Source organism: Canis aureus, chromosome 29, assembly GCF_053574225.1.
Source record: "Canis aureus isolate CA01 chromosome 29, VMU_Caureus_v.1.0, whole genome shotgun sequence".
Classification (NCBI taxonomy): Eukaryota; Metazoa; Chordata; class Mammalia; order Carnivora; family Canidae; genus Canis; species Canis aureus.
In genome coordinates, this window is record NC_135639.1 from 22,783,942 (window position 1) to 22,795,263 (window position 11,322).

General features: G+C 37.8%; 2 long non-coding RNA genes across 2 annotated transcripts; one reads left to right on the plus strand and one right to left on the minus strand.

Moving 5' to 3' along the window:
* Positions 1 to 4,989: 4,989 nt before the first annotated feature.
* Positions 4,990 to 7,899, minus strand: LOC144301141 (uncharacterized). The gene is made up of 2 exons (XR_013367914.1): positions 7,514 to 7,899; positions 4,990 to 5,715 (listed from the first exon to the last, which is right to left on the minus strand). It is a non-coding gene; the product is annotated as an uncharacterized LOC144301141 (long non-coding RNA).
* Positions 7,900 to 7,962: 63 nt separating this feature from the next.
* Positions 7,963 to 10,488, plus strand: LOC144301140 (uncharacterized). Its single transcript, XR_013367913.1, has 2 exons — positions 7,963 to 8,177; positions 10,047 to 10,488. It is a non-coding gene; the product is annotated as an uncharacterized LOC144301140 (long non-coding RNA).
* The last annotated feature ends 834 nt before the right edge of the window (positions 10,489 to 11,322 follow it).

Below are 11,322 nucleotides of genomic sequence, written 5' to 3' on the forward strand. Positions count from 1 at the left end.
AAAAATCAATTGAATGAGATGCAATCCAAACTAGAAGTCCTAACGACGAGGGTTAACGAGGTGGAAGAACGAGTGAGTGACATAGAAGACAAGTTGATAGCAAAGAGGGAAACTGAGGAAAAAAGAGACAAACAATTAAAAGACCATGAAGATAGATTAAGGGAAATAAACGACAGCCTGTGGAAGAAAAACCTACGTTTAATTGGGGTTCCCGAGGGCGCCGAAAGGGACAGAGGGCCAGAATATGTATTTGAACAAATTATAGCTGAAAACTTTCCTAATCTGGGAAGGGAAACAGGCATTCAGATCCAGGAAATAGAGAGATCCCCCCCTAAAATCAATAAAAACCGTTCAACACCTCGACATTTAATAGTGAAGCTTGCAAATTCCAAAGATAAAGAGAAGATCCTTAAAGCAGCAAGAGACAAGAAATCCCTGACTTTTATGGGGAGGAGTATTAGGGTAACAGCAGACCTCTCCACAGAGACCTGGCAGGCCAGAAAGGGCTGGCAGGATATATTCAGGGTCCTAAAGGAGAAGAACATGCAACCAAGAATACTTTATCCAGCAAGGCTCTCATTCAAAATGGAAGGAGAGATAAAGAGCTTCCAAGACAGGCAGCAACTAAAAGAATATGTGACCTCCAAACCAGCTCTGCAAGAAATTTTAAGGGGGACTCTTAAAATTCCCCTTTAAGAAGAAGTTCAGTGGAACAGTCCACAAAAACAAGGACTGAATAGATATCATGATGACACTAAACTCCTATCTCTCAATAGTAACTCTGAATGTGAACGGGCTTAATGACCCCATCAAAAGGCACAGGGTTTCAGACTGGATAAAAAAGCAGGACCCATCTATTTGCTGTCTACAAGAGACTCATTTTAGACAGAAGGACACCTACAGCCTGAAAATAAAAGGTTGGAGAACCATTTACCATTCGAATGGTCCTCAAAAGAAAGCAGGGGTAGCCATCCTTATATCAGATAAACTAAAATTTACCCCAAAGACTGTAGTGAGAGATGAAGAGGGACACTATATCATACTTAAAGGATCTATTCAACAAGAGGACTTAACAATCCTTAATATATATGCCCCGAATGTGGGAGCTGCCAAATATATAAATCAATTATTAACCAAAGTGAAGAAATACTTAGATAATAATACACTTATACTTGGTGACTTCAATCTAGCTCTTTCTATACTCGATAGGTCTTCTAAGCACAACATCTCCAAAGAAACGAGAGCTTTAAATGATACACTGGACCAGATGGATTTCACAGATATCTACAGAACTTTACATCCAAACTCAACTGAATACACATTCTTCTCAAGCGCACATGGAACTTTCTCCAGAATAGACCACATATTGGGTCACAAATCGGGTCTGAACCGATACCAAAAGATTGGGATTGTCCCCTGCATACTCTCAGACCATAATGCCTTGAAATTAGAACTAAATCACAACAAGAAGTTTGGAAGGATCTCAAACACGTGGAGGTTAAGGACCATCCTGCTAAAAGATAAAAGGGTCAACCAGGAAATTAAGGAAGAATTAAAAAGATTCATGGAAACTAATGAGAATGAAGATACAACCGTTCAAAATCTTTGGGATGCAGCAAAAGCCGTCCTAAGGGGGAAATACATCGCAATACAAGCATCCATTCAAAAACTGGAAAGAACTCAAATACAAAAGCTAACCTTACACATAAAGGAGCTAGAGAAAAAACAGCAAATAGATCCTACACCCAAGAGAAGAAGGGAGTTAATAAAGATTCGAGCAGAACTCAACGAAATCGAGACCAGAAGAACTGTGGAACAGATCAACAGAACCAGGAGTTGGTTCTTTGAAAGAATTAATAAGATAGATAAACCATTAGCCAGCCTTATTAAAAAGAAGAGAGAGAAGACCCAAATTAATAAAATCATGAATGAGAAAGGAGAGATCACTACCAACACCGAGGAAATACAAACGATTTTAAAAACATATTATGAACAGCTATATGCCAATAAATTAGGCAATCTAGAAGAAATGGACGCATTCCTGGAAAGCCACAAACTACCAAAACTGGAACAGGAAGAAATAGAAAACCTGAACAGGCCAATAACCAGGGAGGAAATTGAAGCAGTCATCAAAAACCTCCCAAGACACAAGAGTCCAGGGCCAGATGGCTTCCCTGGGGAATTCTATCAAACGTTTAAAGAAGAAACCATACCTATTCTCCTAAAGCTGTTTGGAAAGATAGAAAGAGATGGAGTACTTCCAAATTCGTTCTATGAGGCCAGCATCACCTTAATTCCAAAACCAGACAAAGACCCCACCAAAAAGGAGAATTACAGACCAATATCCCTGATGAACATGGATGCGAAAATTCTCAACAAGATACTGGCCAATAGGATCCAACAGTACATTAGAAAATTATTCACCATGACCAAGTAGGATTTATCCCTGGGACACAAGGCTGGTTCAACACCCGTAAAACAATCAATGTGATTCATCATATCAGCAAGAGAAAAACCAAGAACCATATGATCCTCTCATTGGATGCAGAGAAAGCATTTGACAAAATACAGCATCCATTCCTGATCAAAACTCTTCAGAGTGTAGGGATAGAGGGAACATTCCTCGACATCTTAAAAGCCATCTATGAAAAGCCCACAGCAAATATCATTCTCAATGGGGAAGCACTGGGAGCCTTTCCCCTAAGATCAGGAACAAGACAGGGATGTCCACTCTCACCACTGCTGTTCAACATAGTACTGGAAGTCCTAGCCTCAGCAATCAGACAACAAAAAGACATTAAAGGTATTCAAATTGGCAAAGAAGAAGTCAAACTCTCCCTCTTCGCCGATGACATGATACTCTACATAGAAAACCCAAAAGTCTCCACCCCAAGATTGCTAGAACTCATACAGCAATTCGGTAGCGTGGCAGGATACAAAATCAATGCCCAGAAGTCAGTGGCATTTCTATACACTAACAATGAGACTGAAGAAAAAGAAATTAAGGAGTCAATCCCATTTACAATTGCACCCAAAAGCATAAGATACCTAGGAATAAACCTAACCAAAGATGTAAAGGATCTATACCCTCAAAACTATAGAACACTTCTGAAAGAAATTGAGGAAGACACAGAGATGGAAAAATATTCCATGCTCATGGATTGGCAGAATTAATATTGTGAAAATGTCAATGTTACCCAGGGCAATATACACGTTTAATGCAATCCCTATCAAAATACCATGGACTTTCTTCAGAGAGTTAGAACAAATTATTTTAAGATTTGTGTGGAATCAGAAAAGACCCCAAATAGCCAGGGGAATTTTAAAAAAGAAAACCATATCTGGGGGCATCACAATGCCAGATTTCAGGTTGTACTACAAAGCTGTGGTCATCAAGACAGTGTGGTACTGGCACAAAAACAGACACATAGATCAGTGGAACAGAATAGAGAATCCAGAAGTGGACCCTGAACTTTATGGGCAACTAATATTCGATAAAGGAGGAAAGACTATCCATTGGAAGAAAGACAGTCTCTTCAATAAATGGTGCTGGGAAAATTGGACATCCACATGCAGAAGAATGAAACTAGTCCACTCTCTTTCACCATACACAAAGATAAACTCAAAATGGATGAAAGATCTAAATGTGAGACAAGATTCCATCAAAATCCTAGAGAAGAACACAGGCAACACCGTTTTTGAACTCGGCCATAGTAACTTCTTGCAAGATACATCCACGAAGGCAAAAGAAACAAAAGCAAAAATGAACTATTGGGACTTCATCAAGATAAGAAGCTTTTGCACAACAAAGGATACAGTCAACAAAACTCAAAGACAACCTACAGAATGGGAGAAGATATTTGCAAATGACATATCAGATCAAGGGCTAGTTTCCAAGATCTATAAAGAACTTATTAAACTCAACACCAAAGAAACAAACAATCCAATCATGAAATGGGCAAAAGACATGAACAGAAATTTCACAGAGGAAGATATAGACATGGCCAACATGCATATGAGAAAATGCTCTGCATCACTTGCCATCAGGGAAATACAAATCAAAACCACAATGAGATACCACCTCACACCAGTGAGAATGGGGAAAATTAAGAAGGCAGGAAACAACAAATGTTGGAGAGGATGCGGAGAAAAGGGAACCCTCATACACTGTTGGTGGGAATGTGAACTTGTGCAGCCACTCTGGAAAACTGTGTGGAGGTTCCTCAAACAGTTAAAAATAGACCTGCCCTACGACCCAGCAATTGCACTGTTGGGGATTTACCCCAAAGATACAAATGCAATGAAACGCCGGGACACCTGCACCCCGATGTTTCTAGCAGCAATGGCCACGATAGCCAAACTGTGGAAGGAGCCTCGGTGTCCATCGAAAGATGAATGGATAAAGAAGATGTGGTTTATGTATACAATGGAATATTACTCAGCTATTAGAAATGACAAATACCCACCATTTGCTTCAACGTGGATGGAACTGGAGGGTATTATGCTGAGTGAAGTAAGTCAGTCGGAGAAGGACAAACATTATATGTTCTCATTCATTTGGGGAATATAAATAATAGTGAAAGGGAATATAAGGGAAGGGAGAAGAAATGTGTGGGAAATATCAGAAAGGGAGACAGAACATAAAGACTGCTAACTCTGGGAAACGAACTAGGGGTGGTAGAAGGGGAGGAGGGCGGGGGGTGGGAGTGAATGGGTGACGGGCACTGGGGGTTATTCTGTATGTTAGTAAATTAAACACCAATAAAAAATAAATTAAAAAAAATAAAAAAAATAAAATATTACTATAAAAAAAAAGAAAAAAAATCAAAATGAATATTATTTGTGCTATTCCTGAATAAAGAGAAAGCACAGAACCTTTCTTCTAAATTGCATGAAGTACCCCCCCCATCAAATGTGCTCTTGAATAAAAATAAAAAATGAAGAGACATAGCTATTGATTTAATAAGGGGAAAAATACCCAGACCCGTATTTACATCTAATTTAAACATTTTTTTAATTGTAGAATTGTTCAATTGAAATATCTTGCATTGTCTCAAGAGATGCTATGAATTGATGTAATAATATTTACATGTGTAAATATTTATGGCAGGACCTCAGCTTCCCATACTTGGATCTTTTATACTTCCTTATTTTTGTAGGGACAGTTAGACATCTTAGCAGTTAAATAAACATTTCTCTAGTCAACATTGGAGACACTTGGCCAATACAGGAAGAACTCCTGTTCTTCTCACTTTGCTGGAGTTTGAGAGGGCTCCTTAGAGGAACGATGTTCATACTGGTTAAACTTCCCTAGGACTTGCTAAATTTAGGTGAAACTGACACAAACTTGGCTCCATCTTGTCATTTCATGTCTCCATAGGACCTTCAGCTCCTAGAAAATCTTGTGGGCATGTGTTCACAAGCCCATCGGTTAGTTGCACATGCCATGGAGCATCTAGTTTCGTTCTTCTCCCGTGTCGATAACTCTCTCCCTCAAATGATGCCTGATGACCAATAACGCACTGGAATGTGACACAGGAGTGCCACTCTTTCCACATTCTCCTGTGAGACAGCAACAGATCTGCCTCCAGAGCTGCCTCCTGATAGTTTGAGCTGCTGAATCCATGCAGAAAGGGGAGGATAGCTCTTCTCCAGAGACTGTCTTGCTTGTGTCCGCATGTCTCAAAACATGTCAACAGTTATGAAAGCTGGTACCTGTAATTATTTTCACAGGGGTCAGAAACTGGGTTCATCCAGCTAAAAATAGCTTCCACATCATGTTGTTAATTGGTTTACCATGCAGCTCCCAGTTACCTGTAAACGCCCTCCCCTTTTCAGGCTAAACCAAAACTTATCACACAAATGCATAATTTTCAGCCCATTAACCTATTTTGGGGTATGTTTCAATTTCATTTTTTTGGATCAGTATCTCCAATAGCAAGATATGATCATGCAAGTGTGAAATATGCATTTATATATGCATGTCTTCAAAATGGTGAAATAACATAATATTGACTACTTCAAAAGGAAAAAGTTTTTTGCATAAATTATGATAGAATCGTGATAAAATTGAAAGAATGAAATGAAATATCAAATGAAATATCAAATCAAAAATCAAATTTGCTAACATTTACAAGGCAAAGTATTAGTACACTAATACTACGTAGAGTTCCTGTATAAACAACCCAAAAGGAAATGACTTTAAATAACAATAAATCAAAGAATAAATATAGTTCATAAGCTTATGAAAACATATCCAAATATGCCAATAATTAAAGTATTGTAAATTAAAATATCAAAACATTTGTCATCAAATGTGCGAAATTACATTATATGTTATAGACAAGGTTACGGTGAAAAGAGAACATCATCTATGACTTTTGGGAGTACATTTTGTTGTATGTACAACTTCTCTGGAAATGTTCATACCCTTTTCATATACTCTCATCTAGCAGTTACAATCTAGTGCAAAATCAGATGAATGCAGACTATAGTGTTATTTATAGTTTTAAGATTGAAACTAGTGTAAACATTGAACAATATTAGGTTAGCCATTGTACTTGTTGGATAGGGTACTGTAACAGATTACCACAAGCATGGGGATTTAGAAGAACAGAACTCTCTCAATCTGGAGGCTAGAAGTCTGAAATCAGTGTGGGCAAGGCTGTAGGGGAGAATTTGAGTTTTGCATCTTCTGTCTTCCAGTGGCTGATGGAAATCCTTGAATTGTGGCTGTATCATTCCATTCTCTGCCTCCTCCATGGTCATGTTACCTCCTTTTTTTTCTGTATGTGTCCTTCTAAGGACACTTGTTACTAGATTTAGGGACTACCTATGTAATCCAGGATGATATCCCAAATTTAATAACATCTACCAAAAGATCCTTTTTCCAGATAAGGTAATATTCTCAGGTTTCAGAGTTTCTGATCGGACTATACTATATCTTTTTGAGGACCACTATTCAACTCACTTACTGCTATTAAGTTTTGCTATATCCATTCATTGAAATATATAGTCATTGAAAACACATTGAAACGGCATGAGGAAATGACCTGAAGAATATTGAGCAAACATGGGAAGATAGAATTGTATATGCTATAGAATTCCAATTTTGCAGAAAGAAATTAAAAAAATATATCCCATGAAGACACAGAAAAAAGAAGTGGAAAGAAAATTTGTATCATGATATATCAAAATACTTTTCAAGTTTATCTTTCCATTAATGGTAACTTGAATGGAACTACCATGAATGGGATTTAAATTTTTCTTATTTGCTTTTAGCATTTTTCATTGATACTAAGCATAAATTTATTTTACAATAAATTGGTCTTATTTTGTTAAAGAATAGAATAAAAGCAAGGTGTACAAAATTAAAACTGTTAAGAATAAGCAGATATTTCATTAAAGTAACCAACTACAAGTAAAAACACATATTTTCCACATATTTGTAATAAATTGGAAAATACAGGAGGAAGGGAATATAATACTCTTTTAAAACTTCAAATAGGGGTACCTGGGTGGCTCAGTGGTTGAGCTGCTGCCTTTGGCTGGGGTTGTGATCCTGGGGTCCTGGGATCAAGTCCTGTATCAGGGTCCCTGCAGGGAGCCTGTTTCTCCCTCTGCCTGTGTCTCTGCCTCTCTCTCTGTGTCTCATGAATAAGTAAATGAATTGAATCTTTCTAAAAAAGTCAAATAAAAAATGTAATTACATGGGAAAAAAAAGAACTACTGAGAGACAAAAAACATTGAGAAGTGGAGACCTGGCCTGCATTATTTAATGGGGAGATGATATTGGAAAATGCCATATCCCTCAATTGCATGACAACTTAGCAAACAAGAGAGAGCTAGATCATCAGAGATATACTGGCACCCAGACCAGGGGAAGGGCTGTACACAGTCTCTGCCATCACAATGAAGTTCAGGGAGCATCTTTGATGTTCCAAATGTGTTGCCATGGCAAAATCCTTAGCCCTGCTCTCCATGTACAAATGTTAAGGCTTGAGTAAATTATTATTTTTTTAGCTGAGTCAAATTTACTTACTTGTAAAATGGGAAACATGAACCATTTACTTTACAGGCTTATTTTGAGAGTCCATCAGTGCGACAGACATGGAAGAACTTGGTAAAACTATGAAAGAACTCTGTAGAAGTTACTGCTCTATCTGCCTGAAGTACAGGTGTGCAAATGACCATGGTCTCCAGGGTCTCCTAGAATGTCAGCTAAGGAAACCTTCCTGAAGACATTTTTGATAATGTCCTTTATCCTCACTGTTCTGAAATATTTCCATGACTGTTTGTAAAACCAATTTTTGATTAGTTTGGCAGATACAGTTATTGTTCATTTTGTTTATTTATTGAAAGATTTTATTTAAAGATTTTATTTATTTATTCATGAGAGACACAGAGAGAGGCAGGGACATAGGCAGAAGGAGAAGCAGGCTCCCCGAGAGGAGCCTGATGCAGGACTCAATCACAGGACCCTAGGATCATGCCCTGAGCCAAAGGCAGCAGCTCAACCACTGAGCCACCCAGGTGTCCCAGTTATCATTCATTTAACTATCAAATTTTCAAGGTGGAAGAAGCTTTTGATATAGAGCAGCTCTCTCATTGTATAGATGAAGAAATAGGCCCAAGTTTGCCCAGCTGCTGGCTCTGAGGGTAGACATAAGTAATAAACAGTAATGGCTAAGTAAATGACTATTTTGAGTCTCCTGACCTCTTGTTGGAACATTAGTTCCTCTAGGACCTTAAACTGAGTGAAGTCACTCTGTATACCAACAACACTCAGTAATATCCCCAGTGGATCACCTTTGCATCGTGTGACTAGAGTGAGAAGATACCCAAGGAACTAATTAATTTGGTTGGTTTAATTAAAACAGTGGGGCAGCATTTATCTGGCATTTGATAATGGATTTTGCGGGTTGGTTTCCAAAAGAAAAAGGATCTCTGGTTGTATCTAATAAGGTTGTAACAGTTTAGAGATTCAATGATATAGAGATTTAGCTAAAAATTTCACTTTTAGGGAGGATTTAGAAATAGAGTCAAGTTTAATAATTAGAATTGAGAAATGGACTAAGTTCCTCAGAGCTGCCTTCTGCTCTAAGAATCTGTTGGGGAAGCAAAAAAAGTTCTGGTTTAGCAAACAGTAGGAAAATCAATAATACTTAGGATGTTAATGATATTTGAAATTTAAAAATGTACTGTTATGAGCTAGTCTTAAGTGTGCCTGGGAATGATTAATAGCAGAAATTAAGGGTTCTTTTGGTTTAGCTCAAACTCTTCCCTTAAACAGGACTTTGAACCCTGTGAATAAATAGACTTAAGTTTGAACTGAACCCTGTGAGTAAATGGACTTAAGTTTGAATTGCAAAAGGATTTGTCAACTTGAGCTAGGTGGCTTATGATCCACTAAGACCCCTAGATATTACAAAATATTACTCTTGAATTAAAAAAAGATTTGACCTCCTACATTTGCTCTTTTAACTCACACATTCTTTCAAGAAATTCTTTTCCCAGTAAGTCAGAAGACAAATTGACAGGGGGTGAAAGCTAAGAGAAGGCTCTGGTTGTGTAACAGATCATTAGATCATTGACTATCTCTTGTACACAAGGAAAATTACACTAAGGGGAAAAGTGGGTATTTGCACTACTTCATTTTCCCAGAATCCCTTGGCTGATGGCAGCCTTAGGCATAACCATAAAACCAGTAGTATTAGGTATCTACACAGTACGTAGGTGTGATACTGGTCTGTAACTAAATGGGATGATAGTCAGATTTATACTTTAATTTTTCATCATTATAAAAACTGTACACTGTTGAAAAACTAATAATCCCAATACAGCAAGCATTCCCTAGCTGTTTCCACAATATTTATGAAAACCACATTTTCTCCCTTGTACTTTAGCATTACATTAAAAAAATATGTTGCAAATTTATTATATTCAGGAGCAGGGCACATTAAAATGTACATAGAGATAAAGAGTGAGGTTCATTTCTCAACTTGATACTGCTTATGTTTGAAGATGCCGTCTTTGCATTTTTTTAGAAATCTGGAGTCCCTGATGGTCGGGATTTGGGGAGCTGTGTTTGCCCTGGAGAAGACTTGCAGTGCCCCTTGGATCACAGTTAAGCAGCTGGGTGCTGCTTCTTTCTTAGAGCAGCTCTGGATGTTTGGCATATTTCTTCAGATTTGACTTACAAAGCATTAGGAAAATATGACTATAACCATGCCATATTTGAAATGAATTCATTGCCCTACCTTCTTTAGACTGGCCTAATCTAGTTACTCTGAATGATTTAAGAAATTGTACATTTTTTTTTCAGTGTATTTTGGTGTGTTTTTGCTGAGTTTGCAATTGGACATGAATTCTGAGCTACTGAGTAAAAGCACAATAACTGCCTTTATCCTTCTACACTTCAATGGACATGTAGATATGGCCAGTTGCCTCTCCAGTAGATTCTAATAAAACAATGCTTTTTCTTGTGAATTCACTCTTCTAAGTGTGGTTCTATATCCAACTAAGCCATTCCCAGTAATTTCCTCTTTCCTTCCCTGTGTTTGGAAATAATTACATGATAGAATTCTGACCAATGGCAGGCAAGGAAAAGGCTTCTGGGAAAGTTTGCCCTAGTTGAAATAACAGACACAAAGACCATTGTCCTTCTGTTGAAATTTTTTTTATCTGAAAGCTGTATCTAGAACTGTGGAACCCATTTGATGACTGTCAAGACAGAGCCAACAGACTGAAATGGCTAAGGGGAAAAGGGAGATTACACGAGTCCTTGATGTTATTGTGTTAATGAGTGAGCTACATTGGAGCTGCCCCACCTTGGTATTTCTTAGGAGTTATTTTCCTTAATATTGAGGAATTCAACTCAAAATGAGTTGGATTTTGTGTGATCATATAAGATGTACTAACTGATCATCTGCCTTCCCAGTTTCTCCAAGAAGATGAGAGTGTGCTTAAGTAGTCAGTAAAATAGAATAGGAAGAAAATCTGAAAGCCTAGATCATGGGATCGTATCAGCACTGCTCTAGGGAATAGTCTGCCTTTCTAGAGAACTAAACACAGAGGGGGCAAAAAGTCCTGTCACTTCTTGTTGACATATGTTCTTACGTCCAATTTGTAAATGAGGAAGTATAGAAAGAAACTTGTTGAAAACTAAAGCACAGTAGGACCGCTAACTGGTATTATTCAAATCACATATCTGGAATTGAATCAAGCAACATCTTAAATGTTGTCATTGTTTCAAAGCAGAAGGCTCTGGGCATAGACCTCAGAAAAGAGAGCAGAGCAGAAAACATAGGCAAAATTCATAAT